The sequence below is a fragment of the Drosophila novamexicana genome, unplaced genomic scaffold, assembly GCF_003285875.2.
Source record: "Drosophila novamexicana strain 15010-1031.04,08,12 unplaced genomic scaffold, DnovRS2.1 tig00001429-arrow-arrow-pilon, whole genome shotgun sequence".
Taxonomy (NCBI): domain Eukaryota; kingdom Metazoa; phylum Arthropoda; class Insecta; order Diptera; family Drosophilidae; genus Drosophila; species Drosophila novamexicana.
The window spans coordinates 256,783-277,699 of NW_020824857.1; the positions used below are offsets into that span (position 1 = coordinate 256,783).

At 30.5% G+C, this 20,917-nt stretch overlaps 1 pseudogene; it reads left to right on the forward strand.

The window, feature by feature from the left end:
- The first annotated feature begins 9,745 nt into the window (after positions 1-9,745).
- LOC115767632 lies at positions 9,746-10,912 on the forward strand (annotated as a pseudogene).
- The last annotated feature ends 10,005 nt before the right edge of the window (positions 10,913-20,917 follow it).

The following is a 20,917-nucleotide window of genomic DNA, read 5'->3' on the forward strand; positions in this document are numbered from 1 at the left end:
ATAATTACCTCTACCGCAGTTTCCGCTACGATCAGAGTAATTTTGGTAATAAAGGACAGTATTAGTTTGTCCGGTTGCTTCTGTGCATCTATTAACATATTTTGATATGAAATCATTCATGTTATAGAATGCGCCTGCCTGCATCATAAGTTTTACCTTATCTATAGCGCAGTTCTTTGTCATAGCTTTTACGGCTTGGGCTGTGCTATATTTGGTGGCTAAATCTGAATTTAAACCATCATCAAAGAGAGAGTTCTCAGTTGAGAGTGATTGACGTGTTTTACTTGTGCTCCAAGATTTTTATATATTTTTGCGCTTTTATCCTGCTTTTTATTTCAAAATTTTGCATTTTTCGGTGCTTTATTTAAGAAGCTTTAATAAACTGTGCAAAGTGTTATCTGTTGTGCAGCGTAAGTCTGTTAATTATTACATTTTATAAAACGCGGCATCAGCTCCGTGTTGTTGTTATTGCCTGTTTTGATTCTTTTGCTTTGGTGCTCCCCTGTGCATACACTTGTTTGTGCGTGTGTTCGCTGCATACTTTCTGCTTGTGCATCGCGCTCTCGCAAACTTTTTCTATTGCTTTTTGCTCCAAACAATTTGTTTGTGTATTTACTTGCTCTATCTTGTGCACCGTTTTCGTTTTGCTCTGTGCTCTCGCAATTTGCATACGCATTAAATAATTATGTTGTGCTGTAAGAAACCGTGCACGTTCAAGCAGGCTGATGATTCTGCACTGCCGCAATTTGTTAATTGCTGGCTGTGTGAGAATATGATGCATGCTAAATGTGCAGGTCTCACTGGGCGTGATTGCGACAAGATCGCTGCTATTGCCAAGAAGGGCTGTGGTGGCTTGCGTTGGTCGTGCCCAGAATGCATCGACAAGCAAATTGATTTCTCTAGAATGTATAATTCTGTGAGAAGTCAATTCTTAAAATTAAATAATGTGGCTAAGCAGCTCTCGAGTAATTTTGACTCGAGTTTCGAGCTGCTTGGCAAATATAAATTTGAGTCCCCAACCAATCGCCGGTTGGAGCCTCAACTTTTGCAATTGCCCTCTACGTCTGTTCAGACACCTACTACTTTCTTGTCCCTTCCTAGCAACTTGGAGGTATCTCCAATGTTGTCTTTATCGCCTTCTCCAAGCGACTGTCCAATTACCCCTGTTTCAACCCCTGTACTAGTCCCAGTAGAGCTCGTACCTGATCCCGTCCCAATTAATCAAACTGCCTCAGCCCCATCAGCTCCTGGCCGCAAAGGTAGACCTGCGCGCAATCTTGCCCAGATTGTTAAAAACAATCATTGTGCCTCGCTAGCTCCCCCAACCCCTGTATTACCTACAGCCCCACCAGCGCCTACTTTAACGGTAGTTGCCCCTCGTAGGCAAGTCTTTGTGTCTCGACTTTCGTCGGACACCACTTCTGAGTCATTGGCAGCCTATATTGCTAGCAAATCTTCTGCTAGCGTGTCAATAACTAAATTTAATTTCTCCACCCCTCGTGAAATATCATCATTCAAAATAAATGTTTCACATGATATGTTCCCAATCATTTGTGATCCCAAATTTTGGCCTCCACACATGATTGTTCACGAGTTCAAGCCTAAAAAGCGTAACCAGCCTGTCACCCTTCCAGTCCCTTCAATACAGGGTACCATTTCTGCCCCAAAAAACTAGCTTCATCTTCTGACCAAATCTTTATTCATTATCAGAATGTTAGAGGTCTTATTTCAAAACTTAAAAATCTATTCATGGCCAGCACTTCCTTCAATTCGGATATAATAGCATTTTCAAAAACATGGTTGAACTCAACCATATCTGATTTTGAGATTTTATCAAATAACTTTAGTTTGTATCGAAATGATCGGCCGACTCGAGGTGGTGGGGTGTTAATTGCCGTTAAAGCCACTCTCCAGTCTGAACTTTTCTGTTTTAGTACGCCTACTGACGCTGAGATTGTCTCAGTTAAGGTGTCTTTTCCTACACGGAATGTCTATGTAACATGCTCTTATGTCCCACCTTCTTCTGATATTCAAGTTTATATGAAACATATTACTTGTATTAAAGAAGTTTCTTCACACGTGCGTGATAGTGACCTATTTATGGTGTTGGGTGATTTTAATTTGCCCAACATCTCTTGGTCATTATTTACTGCCAAAAATTATCTAGTGCCCTCAGCACAGCACGATTTTATAGACTGCATGCTTGATCTTTCGTTGTTTCAAATCAATTCAATTTCTAATCATTTGACTAGAACACTTGACCTTGTATTTGTTAACGACTACCTTATTTCTAATGTGTCTAGGTCCCCTCCTTTATCTCTTCCTGAGGATGTCTATCATCCAACTTTAGAGATTGCAATGCTAAATTGTAATCCTCTCATTTCGTGCTCATCAGCCAATAAGCCCCGCTATTGCTTTCGCAAAGGAAATTATTCTTTGCTGAATCAGCTTATTTATTCAACCGATTGGTCTTTCTTATATGACTCAGTTGATATGAATACAGCTATTAATTTTTTTTACATCACCCTAATCTCCCTCTTAGATGTGTGTATTCCTAAGTCAATTCCTTCGACTACTTTTTCAAAACCACCCTGGTTTACTACCAGATTATCACATCTAAAAAATGTAAAATCCAAATATTTTAAAAAGTTTAAAAAGTCTGGTTCGTGTACAGACTTGGCTAAATATTCCATAGCCAAGTCGAACTTCTTTCTTCTTAATTCTCAATGCTATGAGAATTATCTAATACGTTGTAAAAGACAATTTTCCCGAAATCCGAGACAGTTTTATAATTTTGTAAACTTGAAGCGTAAATCTTCAAGTTTGCCATCTTCTTTTTTTCTTGGCTTGGATAAAGCTAGCAATGACACTGATTCTGCTAACCTGTTTGCTAATTTTTTCCAATCAACTTACTCTTCAGTCTGTCCTAATACTAATGCTTACCCTTATACTATTTCTTCCGCAAGTTATATACCTCCTCTAATTATTTCACACTCCTCTCTCCTATTAGCTATAAACTCTTTAAAGTCTTCTTACTCTCCTGGGCCGGACAATATTCCTAGTTGTCTTCTCAAGGAGTGTAGTTCTTCCCTTATTTATCCATTGCTAAAGCTTTTTAATCTATCCCTTGAAACTTCTGTCTTTCCATCTCTTTGGAAAGAATCTTATATCATTCCTCTTCACAAGAAAGGTGGGAAGTCTGATATACAAAATTACAGGGGCATTGCAAAACTGTCCGCTATTCCTAAATTATTTGAAAAAATAATCACTTCGAATTTGCAGCATTTCTGCAAATCAGTTGTTTCCCCTGTTCAACACGGATTCGTAAAGAATCGGTCAACTACGACCAATCTGCTTGAGTTTACTTCCTTGGTAAACGATGCTTTCCTTTCGAAAATGCAAACTGATGTCATTTACACTGACTTCAGTAAGGCGTTTGACTCTGTGCACCATGACATTTTACTTTTTAAACTTGACCGAATAGGTTTCCCCCTGTCTCTTCTGCTTTGGATTAATTCGTATTTAAAAGGTAGGACCCAAAGAGTAATGCTGAGGCTGACTACCTCTAAACGGGTTCACGTTACTTCTGGTGTTCCTCAAGGTAGTCATCTTGGACCTTTACTCTTTACCCTTTTTATAAATGATCTCCCCTCTGTCATATCACATGCCCGTGTACTCATGTATGCGGACGATGTCAAACTTTTTCTATCATACACTAATCCCCTACATCATTCTCGTCTACAAGACGATTTGAACGCTATGCAACTATGGTGTTCGGCCAATCAATTGCATCTAAACTGTTCAAAGTGTATGTTTATGACTTTTAATCGTACTACACCTTATCTTGTCAGTTATACAATCGACAATATCCCTTTGCAACGTATACTAACAGTTAAGGATCTAGGCGTAATTTTTGATTCTAAACTCTGTTTCAATCTTCACATAGATACCATCGTTAATGAGGCAAAAGGTGTACTTGGATTCATTAAACGATGGTCTAAAGAGTTTAACGATCCTTTTATAACAAAACTTCTGTACATCTCTCTTGTTCGCCCTATCCTTGAATACTGCTCTTGCATTTGGTCTCCACAGTATAACAACAGCCAGGATCGTATTGAATCTGTTCAGAAGCAATTTCTGCTTTTTGCCTTACGAGGTTTAAATTGGGACCCTAATCTTCGGTTGCCATCCTACTCCAGCAGACTGCTTCTTCTCAACCTTCCGTCGTTAACCAACCGTAGGACAATTCTCGGTGTTGTCCTTCTACATAAGTTGATTATTGGCGACATAGATTCTCCTTTTCTGCTAGGGCGTCTTCAATTCTCTGTTCCGGCTAGACCAACCAGAAATTATCGCCCCTTTTTACTATCTACGTGCACAACAGACTACGCTATGCACAATCCTTTTCGCGTGCTATGTAAAAATTATAATAGTTTGCATCACGTTTTCTCTACCGAACTGTCTCTACCCCTAATAAAATCGTTGCTTTCAGGATACCTTCGGGAAGTCGCTGACCATTCCCAGCTATGAGCAGGGGCATAGCTTGCCCGACAGGCTGAAAAATTTTCCCCCACCGGGTCGGTGATTTCCCATTACTTTTCTCTCTGTCCTATCTACTTAACACTCTTTATCTAACTTACATTGCTTTACTTTATTAACAATTCTTCTTACTTTCATTTTTCCTATTTATTGTATTTTCTTTATTAATATAGCAAATTAAGATTATTTTAATGCTACTTGAAAACACTTTTTTCCTACTTACAACCTTATGCTTAGATGTAGGCTCTAATAGCGTCACTGACAAAATTAGCTGTGAAAAGGGGCACAGCTGGCCGGACTGGCAAATAAAACACCTCCATCGGTCGGTGATGCTATTTAGAAAATTGTATCCTTTAACTAGGCTTTTAGCATAAAATTCTATTGTATATTCTATTGAATAATGAGGAAGACACTCGTTTTGTCGACCATTAATAAATAAATAAATAAATAAAAATAAATAAATTAATATAAGCACCTGCCAGAGCTTTTGCCAGTTGCTCAACTTCTTGTGTATAAATGTTTTGCTCTTTTGCTGAAGGCTTAGGAGTTTAGCTGATAACACTTCAACTGATTCTCCTTTTATTTTTAATTTTGATATTATTTCGACGATTGCATTTTCGTCGCGTATCAAGTTTCGTGCATGGCCTTTTAATTTTGTCTTTATAAGACTGACAGCTGTTGCTTCATGATCTTTCTTTCGTGAGTCTATAAGACTCAAAGCATCTTTGAAGCTTTGTAAGTTTTCTGCCTTTCGATCAAACTCTGGCAAGAGCGATGAGGCTGGTTTGAGAAAAGTTATAGCTGTTTGGGCCATTGTGTTGTCAATTTATTGGGTATTGATTTCAGAATGTGATGGTTTAGTATCAGCTGACAATGAAAGTTGTTTCTCGTCGAATGAAGCTGAAGTGTTAAGAGAATTTGGAAGGAATATTTTTATATTATGCCTTTCCGAAATGCGTCTAATGTTTTCTTTTAACGTGCTTAATACATCAGTTGTCTGTGTTAAATGCAAATCTTTTAGTCTAGTTGCATTGTCGCATATAAGTTGGCGGCAGATATTGTAGGAATCTACAAGAATTTTAACGAGTTTTAACTTTGTCTCGTTTGAGACAGGTGCGCTTTTGTTAAGGCAGTTGAAAGATTTATTAAATTCCTCACGTTGTTCCCTTAGAATGGTAACGATTTGATTCAATTCCGTCGCTGCACGTTTAGTGCGTGAGTACAAAGATCTGGCTCATCTCTATACGTAAGCGCATATATTTACACCTTATCTAGTCCGTCTGCTCTATTGCTATAGCGTTTCTTAATTTTTTTTGTATGCATTGCATACACTTTGAATAGTGATACTAGAGATAATATAGTAATTATAAATAGCAAAATAGTAAATGTTCTTTATGGTCAATTATTTTGAGGTTATTTATAACATTTGCGGCTGATTTTTCAACCTTGAATTCCTTCGAACCCATTTTAAATAAAATTTCTTACAAAAATTGATATAATGTTTTTAAATTCATATAATGTTTTTATGTAACAACAGTGTTTTTAGGTTTAAATGCCAATGTTTTTAGTTTCAAGGTTTCAATATTGCTATTAACACAAAATACTATCTAGCATTTCACATAGCTTTACGGGCTATGCTGCTAATCGGGCGGAGGTGTTTCCGCTCAATTTTACAACAATTTTTGTATTTAATTAAAAGTAATGAAGGGTATAACTGCAACTGTTCATCGTTGCATCAGCTGGGCGTCGCCGGATGTGGCACGCTGATGCTCCCTCGTAGGCGCAAGTGGCGGTGTGCCTCTCGCACTTATTCCGATGGCACAGCTTGTTGCGCTGGCGGTACCGATGCTGGATGTAATGTATTTTTTCTTAGAACGCTTCTCCAAGTTCGATTGAGCCCTGCGAGTGTTGGCATACATTTATCGCTTCTTCAAGCGTTGCAAACGATTGTCGCTCCCATCAACTATCGAAATTGACAGCAACGAGATTTCTTACGCACAAGAAAGACTCATTCTCCTGACCCAGAGACAAGCATACTCGTTAGAGTACATTTGCTTGAGCACGAAAAGACAGATCACTTAAAGCAAACTCCTTAATTTGAACCCCTTTCTAGATGGTAATGGAATTATTCGAGCATGTGGTCGCGTAAGAGTAGCCGAAGCACTCGGCTACGATGAGCGGCATCCTATAATACTGCCATACATATGTGCGTTTTCGCGTCTCTTAACCGCATTGCATGGAGGCAACCAGCTCATAATGCGCTTAATACGATCAAAGTACTGGATTCCAAAGCTCAAGGTGTTGGTCAAATCCACAATCCATTCTTGTAAAATCTGCGTCATCCAAAAAAAGAAATTGCAAACGCAGCTTATAGGCGAGTTACCTGTGGATAGTGTCACATTCTCTCGGCCGTTCACTCACACAGGAGTCGATTTTGCAGGCCCAAAAGGCTACGTGTGCGTCCTTGTGTGTTTCAGGACCGGAGCCATCCACCTAGAAGGTACATCTGACCTGACCGAAAAATTCCTAGCGGCATTTGCGAGATTTGTGGCACGACGAGGGTGCCCAACTTAAATGTATTCCGACAACGGCAAAACTTTCGTCGGAGCAAAACTTTTGTAGAAACGCTTAAGACGTAACTCCAGGCCACTTACAGTCTCTATAAACTGTCCTGGCACTTCAACCCCCGAGTGCGCCACACATAGGCGGCCTGTGTGGAGGCAGGTGTAAAGACTTTTAAAACTCTATTTTATAACATCTACATCGACCTCCAAATACACCTTCGAAGAGCTTTCCACGCTCCTATCCAAAGTTGAAGCATGCCTGAATTCAAGACCGATATCTCCAATGCCTGAAGATTCTATTGATTTCTTAGCTCTGACTCCCGGTCATTTTCTAGTCGGGGGTTCTCTACTTTCCAACACAGAGCCAGAAATAAAAGAAAATGCCACGACCATCATCAACCGCTTGCAGCGCGAGTATCTTTCAGAACTACAAAAAAGAAACATATGGCAAACTCCAACGAGAGACTTACACCTGGGACGATCTAGTTATTTTTAAAGATGATAATCTTCAATGATTGGCGTCTGGGTCAAATTCAAACGACCTATCCTGGCGACGACCAAAGAGTCCAAAGAGGTGTCTCCAAGAGACCGATCTCTAAGCAGATCCTACTCCCGATAGAACCTAGTCTCCATTTTAATGATTCAGCATATTTATGCAGAACAATTTCCTTTGCTAAAACAACAGCGGGGCTTATTGGCTGATGAGCACGAAATGAAAGGATTACCATTGAGCATTGCAATCTCTAAAGTAGGATGATATACATCCTCAGGAAGAGATAAAGGAGGGGACCTAGACATATTAGAAATAAGGTAGTCGTTAACAATTACAACGTCAAGTGTTCTATTCAAATGATTAGAAATTGAATTGATTTGAAACAACGAAAGATCAAGCATGCAGTCTATAAAATCGTGCTGTGTTGAGGGCACTAGATAATTTTCGGCAGTAAATAATGACCAAGAGATGTTCGGCAAATTAAAATCACCATAACACCATAAATAGGTCATTATCACGCACGTGTGAAGAAACTTCTTTAATGGCGTCACTGACAAAATTAGCTGTGAAAAGGGGCACAGCTGGCCGGTCTGTCAAATAAAACACCTCCATCGGTCGGTGATGCTATTTAGAAAATTGTATTCTTTAACTAGGCTTTTAGCATATAATTCTTTTATCTATTGTATAGCCTATTGAATAATGAGGAAGACACTCGGTTTGTCGACCATTAATAAATAAATAAATAAATAAAATAAAATAAGTTTAATTCCAAGTTTATTTTTAATTTTAGGTTGAGGGTACCAACCTGAACGATTACAAGCTGGTATTTATATATTATTTTATACTTTATTAGTTTCTTTACCTATATTAATTGATATTTTTTATTTGATAAATAAAATAGAAACAATAAATTTTAATTTAATAAATAATTTTATATTTAATGACCTATTATATTTTTGTTTAGTATGTGCATTTTTAGTAAAAATACCGATATTTTTAGTTCATTTGTGATAATCTAAAGCTCATGTTGAAGCTCCTGTTTCTGGTTCTATAATTTTAGCTGGGATTATATTGAATATAGGAGGTTATGGTATATTACGGGTTTTATCAATTATAATAAATTTAAAATATAGATTTATTTGAATTAGAATCAGATTAGTTGGGGGAGGATTAATTAGATTTGTGTGTTTACGTCAAACTGATTAATTGATTTAATTGCTTTAGCTATGTGGGTCTTAAAGATTAATAATTGCTCATGGGCTTTGTTCATCTGGGTTATTTTGTTTAGATAATGTATCTCTTATAGACTAATAATTGCTCATGGGCTTTGTTCATCTGGGTTATTTTGTTTAGCTAATGTATATCATGAACGATTAGGTAGACGAAGTTTAATAATTAATAAGGGGTTATTAAATTTTATACCAGCTATAGCTTTATGTTGATTTTTATTAAGATCAGCTAATATAGCAGCTCCTCCAACATTAAATTAATTGGGTGAAATTTCTTTATTAAATAGAATTGTTTCTTGATCTCGAGTTTCTATAATTATACTTTCTTTATTATCTTTCTTTAGAGCAGCGTATACTTTATATTTATATTCATTTAGTCAACATGGAAAAATTTTTTCTGGGGTTTATTCTAAAGAAGAGGTAAAATTCGTGAATATTTATTAATATTATTACATTGATTACCTTTAAATTTATTAATTATAAAAAGAGGTATATGTTTATTGTGATAAGATTTAAATATTTAAAAAAAATACTAATTTGTTGTGTTAGTGATATTAGTAATTCATTTTAGATCGTGAAATATTTGTCAATTTGTAGAATTAGATTTTTAAATTTAACTTCTATAAGAATATCATGTTTTTTTGTAGACTTTACTATGCCTTTTTTGTTTGATTGAATAAGTTTATTATTTATATCTTTTGTGTTGATAATTTCTTCTTTAGTTATGTTTTACAGAAAAGTGTATATAAGGAGATATTAATATTAATCGTTTTATTATACTAGCTTTAATATTTGTTTTATCTATAATATTAATTATTAGACCTAATTTAGTAAGAAATTTATTAGGGTGAGATGGTTTAGGATAAGTATCATATTGTTTAGTTATTTATTTTCAAAATATTTAATCTTATAATGCTGGTATGTTGACAGCTTTATCAAGTCGAATTCGGGATGTAGCTTTATTATTGGCTATTGCATGAATATTAAATGATGGAAGATGAAATTATGTATTTTGTTTAGAAGTTATACAAAATGAATTCGAAATAATATTAATTGGGTCATTAGTTATATTGGCTGCTATTACTAAAAGTGCACAAATTCCTTTTCTTCTTGGTTACCTGCTGCGGTAGCTGCCTCAACTCCTGTTTCTGCTTTAGTTCATTTATCAACACTGGTAACTGCAGGAGTGTATTTATTAATTCGATTTAATATTTTATTATCAGGTTTAACTATATTTATAGGTATACAAGCTAATTTTGAATTTGATTTAAAAAAAATTATTGCAATATCAACTTTAAGTCAATTGGGATTAATAATAAGAATCTTATCTATAGGTTTTTATAAACTAGCTATATTTCACTTGTTACCCCATGCTTTATTTAAAGCTTTACTATTCATATGTGCAGGGGGCAACTATTCAAAATATAAATAATTCTCAGGATATTCGTTTGATAAGGGGTTTATGAATTCATATACCTTTAACTTCAGCTTGTTTTAATGTATCTAATTTAGCTTTATGTGGTATGCCTTTTTTAGCAGGTTTTTATTCAAAGGATATAATTTTAGAAATTGTGATAATTAGTAATATTAACATTTTTTCTTTTTTTTTATACTTTTTGTCAACTGGTTTAACTGTTTGTTATTCATTTCGTTTAGTTTATTATTCAATAACTGGGGATTTAAATTGTAGAAGATTAAATGTATTAAATTATGAATGTTGAGTTATATTACGGGGAATAATAGGTTTATTAGTTATAAGAATTATTGGAGGTAGAATATTAAATTGGTTAATTTTTCCTGTACCTTATATAATTCGTTTCCGCTTTTTTTTAATTATTAACATTATTTGTATGTATTTTTGGTAAAAGATTTGACAAAGGTTGATCAGAATATTTTGGAGGTCAACATTTATATAAAAATTATTAAGTTATTCTCAAACTTTATTTTTAATTCATAATAATAACTTAAAAATTTATTTAATATTATTAGTATTATGGATTTTAATTTTAGTAAATTTTTTATTATTCTTATATATAAATACCTTATATTTAGAGTACAACACTGAAGATGTTGGGGAGATTATTTAATCTTTAAATATAGTGAATTTATTTTAGTGATTTATAAAAGTAATAGAAATTTTATTTTTTCAATGAAAATGTAAAGTTTTATTTTATACTATATAAATAGAAGTATAAATGGAATTTAACCATTAAAAGAAAAAAGTTGGCAGCTTTTACTTGATCACCATACTTCGTTAATTGGAGTAAAAGTTCAATTCTAGCATTAACAGTGATAAGCCTCTAGTTTGGCTTCAATTAAAGAATAAGGGTAAAACTACCTAAGATTTGGTCGAAACTAAATGCAATAATTCGCTTCATATTCATAGATTAATATAAGGTAGATTGAAAAATCAAGATTAAAGAGTCTTGATTTTTCATGCATATCAAATGTTATAATTAACTACAACCCTATTATTTATTAAGATCAGTTTAGTATTCCTTGATTTCATTCATGGTATAGTCCAATTAATAAAATTAAAAGGAAAGTAATTGAAGTTGTTGATCAGATTATTAAATTTGAAATTTTAAAAATAATAATTATAGGAAGAATTCAAGCGATTTCAACATCAAAAATTAAAAAAATAATTTTAATTAAAAAAAATCGTAAAGAAAACGGTAAACGAGATGATGATTTAGGATCAAATCCACATAGGGATCTTTTTCTCGATCAACTAAAGTTTTTTTTAGATAAAATTGAAGCTAGTATTATTACAATAAATGAAATTATTATATTTACTGAGGCGATAACAAGAATTGAAAAAATTATCAATACTATTTATTAATAGACCTTATGATTGGAAGTCATATATACTTTTATACTATATTGATATAATAAATTTATTAACCTCCTCATCAATAGATTGTAATATACAAAAATAATCAAACTACGTCAAAATGTCAGTATCATGCTGCTGCTTTAAATCCAAAGTGATGATTTTTAGAGAAATGATTATTTAAATGTCGTAGTAAACAAATTAATAAAAATGTTGTTCCAATAAGAACATGAATTCCATGAAATCCTGTGGCTATAAAAATGTTGAACCATAAACTGAGTCAGCAATTGTAAATGGAGCTTCAATATATTTATAAGCTTGAAGCTTCAAGTAAACTCCTAAAAGAACAGTAAAAAATAAACCTTGAGTAGTTTGTGAGTGGTTTCCTTCTTTTAATCTATGGTGTGCTCATGTTACAGTAACTCCTGATGTTAATAAAATTGCAGTATTTAAAAAAGGAATTTGAAAAGGGTTAAAAAAAATAATTCCAGCAGGTGGCCATGAGGCTCCTAATTCAATTGCTGGCGATAAACTTCTATGGAAAAATGCTCAAAAAAACTTACAAAAAATAAAATTTCTGATAAAATAAATAAAATTATTCCTCATCGTAAACCAATAGTTACTGGGTAAGTATGTAATCCTAGATATGTTCATTCTCGAGAGACATCTGGTCATCATAAGTAAACAGTTAAAATTGTAATAATATTTCCTTAAAAAAATAATGATGTGTCATATTGATGAAATCATTTAATTATTCCTGAAACAGAAGTTATAGTACCAATTGCTCTTGTTAATGGTCATAGTCTGTAATCAACTAAGTGAAATGGGTGATTTGAATGTGTAGACATTTATTTATAAAAGAATTAGAGAAAATAAAGAAATAAAAATAAAAGTTGATCCATTGTGGGCTGAAGGTCCTAAAAGAGTTTTAAATTCTTTGTGTAAAGTTAATAAAATTGTGTTTCAAACAATATTATAACGTGAAGGTATTAATCAATAAATAGAAGGAATTATAAAAAGACCTAAAAATGTTCTTATTCAGTTTATTGATAATCCAAAAATTGCTGATGTGTCAAATACAGAAAATAAATTTGTTATCATTTTCAAGTTATTGAATTTAAATTAATATTTTTTAATTCATTTGATTTAGGTGAAGAGGGTATATAAGCGTAAAAATTTATAGAACAAAATAAAATAAAATAGAAAAAATAAAAAATAAGGTTAATCATTTAATTGGAGCTATTTGTGGAATTAAAAAATATTAATAGTTTAATAATTTTAGTTTGACATACTAATGTTATAATTTTAAATAATTTTTTATAATTCATTAGAAGTAAGTGCTAATTTACTATAAAATGGTTTAAGAGTACTTGCTTTCAGTAATCTAATGAAGAATATACGTTATTAGAACTTCATTTAATTAAATAATTTACAGGTACTCTTTCAATTTCAATTGGTATAAAACTATGATTAGCCCCACAAATTTTTGAACATTGGCCATAAACTAATCCTGGACGGTTTATTAAAAACTTAGTTTGGTTTAAACGTTCCGGGGTTCCATCAACTTTTACCCCTAAAGCTGGGATTGTTCATGAATGAATTACGTCAGTGGCTCTTACTTAAATTCGAATTTGGGAATTTATAGGCAGAACAATTCGGTTATCTACATCTAATAAACCAAATCCATCATTTAAAATTTCATTTGTAGGAATTATATATGAATCAAATTCAACATTGTTAAAATCTGTATATTCATTACTTCAGTATCATTGTTGATCAATTCTTTTAGAGTTACTGAAGGTTCATTCATTTCATCCAGTAAATATAATAAGCGTAAAGATGGTAATGTAATAAATAATTAAAAGCTGGTAAAATTGTTTAAATTATTTCAATTAATTGTCCATGTAAGAGGAATCGATTAATATAACTATTAAAAAATAATATAAATATTAAATATCCTACTAAAACAGTAATTATTATTCCTAATAAAGAAATTGATGACCCGATAGTTGAAATTACATTTCATGTTGTGTAGGCATCTGGATAGTCAGAGTAACGACGTTGCATTACTGCTAAACCTAAAAAATGTTGTGGAAAAACGTTAGGTTTACTCGAATAAATATAATAAATTGACTATTTAATCATTTTTTATTTATAGTTAATCCTGTAAATAAAGGATATCAATGAATAAATCCAGCTATAATAGCAAATACAACTCCTATGAAAGTGAGCAACTACATAATATTTATCATGTACAATAATATAATCGGATGAATTTGCTAAAACAACTCCAGTTAATCCCCCAACTGTAAATAAAAATACAAATCCTAAAGCTCAGAAAATAGCTGGTGAGTAAGAAAGTTGTGTTCCGTGAAGGGTAGCAAATCAACTAAAAATTTTAATTCCTATAGGTACCGCAATAATTATTGTTGCTGATGTGAAATAAGCTCGTGTATCTACGTCTATTCCGACTGTAAATATATGATGAGCTCACACAATAAATCCTAAAAATCCATTTGCTAGTATTGCGTAAATTATCCCTAAAGGCCCAAAAGTTTCCTTTTTACCTAATTCTTGGCTAATAAATGGGAAATCATTCCTAATCCAGGTAAAATTAAAATATAAACTTCTGGGTGACCAAAAAATTTAAATAAATGTTGATATAAAATGAAGTATTAAAATTTCGGTCTGTTAATAATATAGTAATAGCTCCTGCTAAAACAGGAAGTGATAAAAGAAGTAAAAGAGCTGTAATTACAACAAATCAAACAAATAAAGATATACGGTCTAAAGTAATTCCTGAGGATCGTATATTAATTACTGTTGTGATAAAATGTACAGCCCCTAAAATTGAGGAAATTCCTGTTAAATGTAAAGAAAAAATAGCTAAATCTACTGAACCTTCTCCATGAGCGATTCCTGCTGATAATGGGGGAACCTGTTCACCCTGTTCCGGCTCCATTTTCAACTATTCTTCTGACTAATAATAATGATAATGCAGAGGGTAAAAGTCAAAATCTTATATTATTTATACGAGGAAAAGCTATATCAGGGGAGCTCCTAATATTAAAGATACAAGTCAATTACCAAATACTCCAATCATAATTGGCATAACTATAAAAAAAATTATAATAAAAGCATGGACTGTAACAATTACATTATAAATTTGGTCATCACCAATTAGGGCTCCAGGATGACCTAATTCAGCTCGGATTAAAATTCTTAATGATGTTCCAACTATTCCACCGAAAATAAAATATAATGTTCCAATATCTTTATGCTTTGTTGAAAATAATCATTGTCGCGATTAAGTGGCTGAAATTAGGCGATAGATTGTAAATCTTTTTATAAGAAATATTCTTCTTAATCAATTGATTAGTAAAATTATTAATTGGTCTTATTGTCAACAATGACATCAAACTGCAATTTTGAAGGAGTAATTTATTACTAAGGCTTAAAGGATTTCCTATATTTACAGCTTTGAAGGCTATTAGTTTAATTTAACTTAAAGCCTTTAATCTAAAATATAGAATAAAATATTGAAATTATAAATAATCCAAAAATAGATAAAATTGTACAAATTAGGTATAGTTTTATACTAAAATTATTGATTTGAATGTTAATAACCCAGTTACTTTCGTAGTAATTTAATATAAATGCCGAATAACAAATTCGTAGATAAAAAATAGTGTAATTAAAGTTGATATTAATAAATTTATTAATTACTACTCATTTTGGTAAGAATCCTAAAAATGCGGGTAATCCACCTATAGATAAAAAGCTTATAAATAAAGTAAATTTTATAAATTTTCGTTGTATAAAGTATGAAAATAATTGGTTCAAATGAAATAATTGGAAAATATAAAATATAAAAGTTAAAATAACTGATAAAAAGTATTAAATAAAAAATAAACTTTCAAATCGATTATTTAATTATTAGTGCTCTTAATATTCAACCTAAATGATTAATAGAAGAAAAAGCTATAAGTTTTCGTAAAGAAGTTTGGTTTAAACCTCCAATTGCTCCGATAATTACAGAAAGAATTACACTAATAAGTAATAAATTTTTAAAATTTAAATAAGAAATTAACATTAAAAGAGAAATTTTTTGTCATGTTATTAAAAGAAGAGCGTTTATTTAAGAAAATCCCTCTATTAAATTAGGGAATAAAAAATGAAATGGGGCGAAATTTTTTATTTAAATTGGTAACTATATAATAATATATTAAATATTTATATATATAAAGATTATCTATTAATCTAGACTTAGTATACAAAAATGTTTTTTTTTTGTTTTTAAATTTGTTAGTTTTAAAATAGATATATTTTCTTTATACCTAGTTTTTCATAAATTGCAAAAAAAAAAAAAAAAAAAATAGAAAGATTTTTGAATAGCCTTAAAATTTACTTTAATTGAATTATATTATTTTTTAAATTAAATTTTATTATCTTGTGAATTTATTATCATCGATATTGTTTTATTTTAATAAATTTATTAAAATTAATTTTATTTAACTTATTTATTAATACATTTTAAAATTTTTTTTTTCTTATGTTGTGATTTTTGAAAATTGTTGTAATTATAAATTAATTGGATTTATCTATACTAAAATGTAATATTATGTTTAAAATTATTTATTTTTAAATTATGTAAAATTTTTAAAAATTAGGTATTAATATGAAAAATAAATAAATAAATAAAGTCGCAGTAATTAATTTTATTGATTAAAGAAATAAAAAAATATAGGAAATAGCAATATTAAAAAGTATAGATTAAATTGGTGCCAGCAATCGCGGTTACACCAATTATACAAATGAATTTTATTAGTAAGATAATTAAATTTATTAAGTGAAATTTTAAATTTAAAGTTTTTATAAAGTGAATAATTGAAGCTTAAAAATTTTAACTAAAAACTAGGATTAGATACCCTATTATTTAATATGTAAATATTAATACTTAAGTAGTAATAGATAAGTTCTTGAAACATAAAAAATTTGGCGGTATTTTAGTCTATCCAGAGGAACCAGTTTTGTAATCGATAATCCACGATGGACCTTACTTAAGTTTGTAATCAGTTTATATATCGTCGATATCAGAATATTATATAAGAATATTAATATTCAATAATTTTTATTAAAATTTATACTAAATCAAGGTGTAGCTTACATTTAAGTAATAATGGGTTACAATAAATTTATTTAAACGGATAAAATTATGAAAAAATTTTGAAGGTGGATGTGGTAGTAAAATTATAAAGATTAATAATTTGATTTTAGCTCTAAAATATGTACACATCGCCCGTCGCTCTTATTATTAAGGTAAGATAATTAATTAAGATAATAAGATAAGATTGATAAGATTTTTGTGCAAATCAATATAAATTGATTAAATTATAATTATTTTTATTTGTTTTATTTTAAAATATTAAAAATATATAAGAAAAAGTTTTAGTATTGTTTAAAGAAAAAATGACTTTAATAATAGTTTAATAGTATTGTAAAAGAAAATTGAAATATTTTGAAAAATTTTTAGTATAAAAGAAAATTTAATTTTTTGTACCTTGTGTATCACCGTTTATTAAATAAAATATATTGAAATTTATTTTTCTCGATTTTAAAAGAGTTATATTAAAATTTCTAAATTTATTTAAAAAATTTTTTAATTAAATAATTTATAATTTTAATATTTTATGGGATAAGCTATAAAATAAATTTTTAAAAATGATAGATAAATTTAAAACATATATGCTTAGAATTAGCTATTATTAAAAATTGTGTTATAATTTATTTTATAAATTAAATTATTTATCATATTTTAAATTTTTATTGAAATGTTAATTTTAATTTTTAAAATTAAGTCATAAAGATAGAATTAGTATATTTTATTGTAAAATAAATTTAAATGATAAGTTTAAGTAAAGAATTCGTCAAAAATAATACCCGCCTGTTTAACAAAAACATGTCTTTTAGAATTAAATTTAAAGTCTAAAAAATTTGTAAATGGCCGCAGTATTTTAACTGTGCAAAGGTAGCATAATCATTAGTCTTATAATTGATGGCTGGAATGAATGTTTGGACGAGATATTAACTGTTTCATTTAAATTTTTTATAGCATTTTATTTTTTAGTCAAAAAGCTAAAATTAATTTAAAAGACGAGTAGACCCTATAAGCCTTTATATTTTATTTATTTTAATTATAAAGATTATTATACCCTGAACCCATTAAAAATGGGTACAAGGGTATATTGTATTTGTGCAATATCCAAATGTATGTAACAGACAGAAGGAAGCATCTCCGACCCCATAAAGTATATATATTCTTGATCAGCATCAATAGCCGAGTCGATCTAGCCATGTCCGTCTGTCTGTCCGTCCGTCCGTCCGTCCGCCCGTATGTATGAACGCAAGGATCTAAAAAACTATAAGAAATTTTAGATCTAGATGCTCCTAGCTCCTGCGCAGATCGAGTTTGTTTCCGATAATCGATAACATACTCCGTTTCCAAGCAATCGATAAAAATCTATATCGATATCCTGTTTTTTTGGCAATTTTGGTAAATAATAGAGTCACCAAACTTGACATATAGCTTCTAAAATAGAATATATATATGCATTTGATGTTGGAAGAAGAGGGTTCAGGGTATCCCCTAGTCGGGAGCTCCCGAGTAGAACCTCTTACTTGTTTTTATTATAATAAATTAAAATATTTTATTGGGGTGATATTAAAATTTAAAAAACTTTTAATGATTAAAATCATTAATGTATGAATATTTGATCCATTAATAATGATTAAAAATTTAAGTTACTTTAGGGATAACAGCGTAATTTTTTTGGAGAGTTCATATCGATAAAAAAGATTGCGACCTCGATGGGGTGTAGCCGTTCAAATTTTCGACTTTTAAATTCTTACATGATCTGAGTTCAAGCCGGCGTAAGCCAGGTTGGTTTCTATCCTTAAAAATGTATAATATTTTAGTACGAAAGGATCAAATATTAGAATAATTTTATTTTTATATAGAATAATATTAATTAATATAACTATTTTGGCAGATTAGTGCAATAAATTTAGAATTTATTTATGTAATATTTATTACAAATAGTACTTGTTTTATATAGAATTGATTATATCTTTAGCAGGGAGTTTATTAATTATTTGTTAATTAGTAAGAGTAGCTTTTTTAACATTATAGGAACGAAAAGTTTTAGGTTATATTCAAATTTGTTACTCCTCCAATTCCTCCTCCTAGTTTGTTAGAAATAGACGGAAGAATTGCGTAGGCAAATAAAAAAAACCATTCTGGTTGAATATGAGCTAGTGTTACTAATGGGTTAGCTGGAATGAAATGATCTGGGTCTCCTAATAAATAAGGGTTAATTAAGATAAAAGAAATTAATAAAAAAAATGATAATGATAAATCCTACAATATCCTTGTAAGTAAAATAAGGATGAAATGGAATTTTATCTCTATTTGAATTTAATCCAATTGGGTTATTTGATCCTGTTTGGTGTAGAAATAGTAAATGAATTAATGTTATTGCTAATACAATAAAAAGTAAAATAAAGTGGAATGTAAAAAATCGACTTAATGTTGCGTTATCAACAGCAAACCTTCCTCAAACTCATTATACAAAATTAATTCCTAAGTAAGGTATTGCTGATGATTTGTAATAACTGTTGCTCCTCAGGAACATGTTTGTCCTCATGCTCTACATAACCGATAAAAGTTGTTCCTATACTACTACTAGAAATAAAATGATAACTCCAATTATTCATGTTGGTGTAAATAAATAAGATCCATAATAAATTCCCCGACCTACATAAGAGTAAATACAAATAAAGAAAAAAAAGCACCGTTAGCGTGTTTTGTTCGTAATAATCATCCGTAATTTACATCACTGCAGATACGATTAACACTATTAAAAGCTAAATTTACATCTGCGGTGTAATATATAGCTAAAAATAATCCATTTAAAATTTGAATAATTAAACATAATCCTAGTAAAGATCCAAAATTGTATCATCTTGAAATATTTACAGGTGCAGGAAGATCAACTAATGCATTATTAGCAATTTTAAATAAAGGGTGGGAGGTTCGTAAAATTTTGTTCATTAATTTCGTAATTCGTAATTTGTAATAGTCCTTTGAATATTTTAGTAATTTTAACAATGACAATTAAAGTAATTAATAAATAATTTATTAAAAGAATTGTAATTAAGTTGGTAGGAAAATAATAAAGTTTATTTAATGATAATGAATTTTCTATGAAATAAGAGTGGTTACGGGGCGAAGTGAAAATAGCTGTTGACTAAGTCCTACTGGGTATAAGGGTATATTGTATTTGTGAAAAATGTATATAACAGGCAGAAGGAAGCTTCTCCGAGCCCATAAAGTCGATCTAGCCATGTCCGTCTGTTTATCCGTCCGTCCGTATGTATGAACGCAAGGATCTCAGAACCTATAAGAGCTAGAGACTTGAAATTGTTTTAAATGTAGAGGCTCCTAGCTCTTGTGCAGATCGAGTTTGTTTCCGATAATCGATAACTTACTCCGTTTCCAAGCAATCAATAAAAATCTATATCGATATCCTGTTTTTTGGGCAATTTTGGTAAATAATAAGAGCTAGATTCACCAAACTTGACATATAGCTTCTAAAATAGAATATATATATGCATTTGATGTTGGAAGAAGAGGGTTCAGGGTATCCCCTAGTCGGGAGCTCCCGTCTAGAACCTCTTACTTGTTTTTATTATAATAAATTAAAATATTTTATTGGGGTGATATTAAAATTTAAAAAACTTTTAATGATTAAAATCATTAATGTATGAATATTTGATCCATTAATAATGATTAAAAATTTAAGTTACTTTAGGGATAACAGCGTAATTTTTTTGGAGAGTTCATATCGATAAAAAAGATTGCGACCTCGATGGGGTGTAGCCGTTCAAATTTTAAGTCTGTTCGACTTTTAAATTCTTACATGATCTGGCGTAAGCCAGGTTGGTTTCTATCTTTAAAAATTTATAATATTTTAGTACGAAAGGATCAAATATTAGAATAATTTTATTTTTATATAGAATAATATTAATTAATATAACTATTTTGGCAGATTAGTGCAATAAATTTAGAATTTATTTATGTAATATTTATTACAAATAGTACTTGTTTTATATAGAATTGATTATATCTTTAGCAGGGAGTTTATTAATTATTTGTTAATTAGTAAGAGTAGCTTTTTTAACATTATAGGAACGAAAAGTT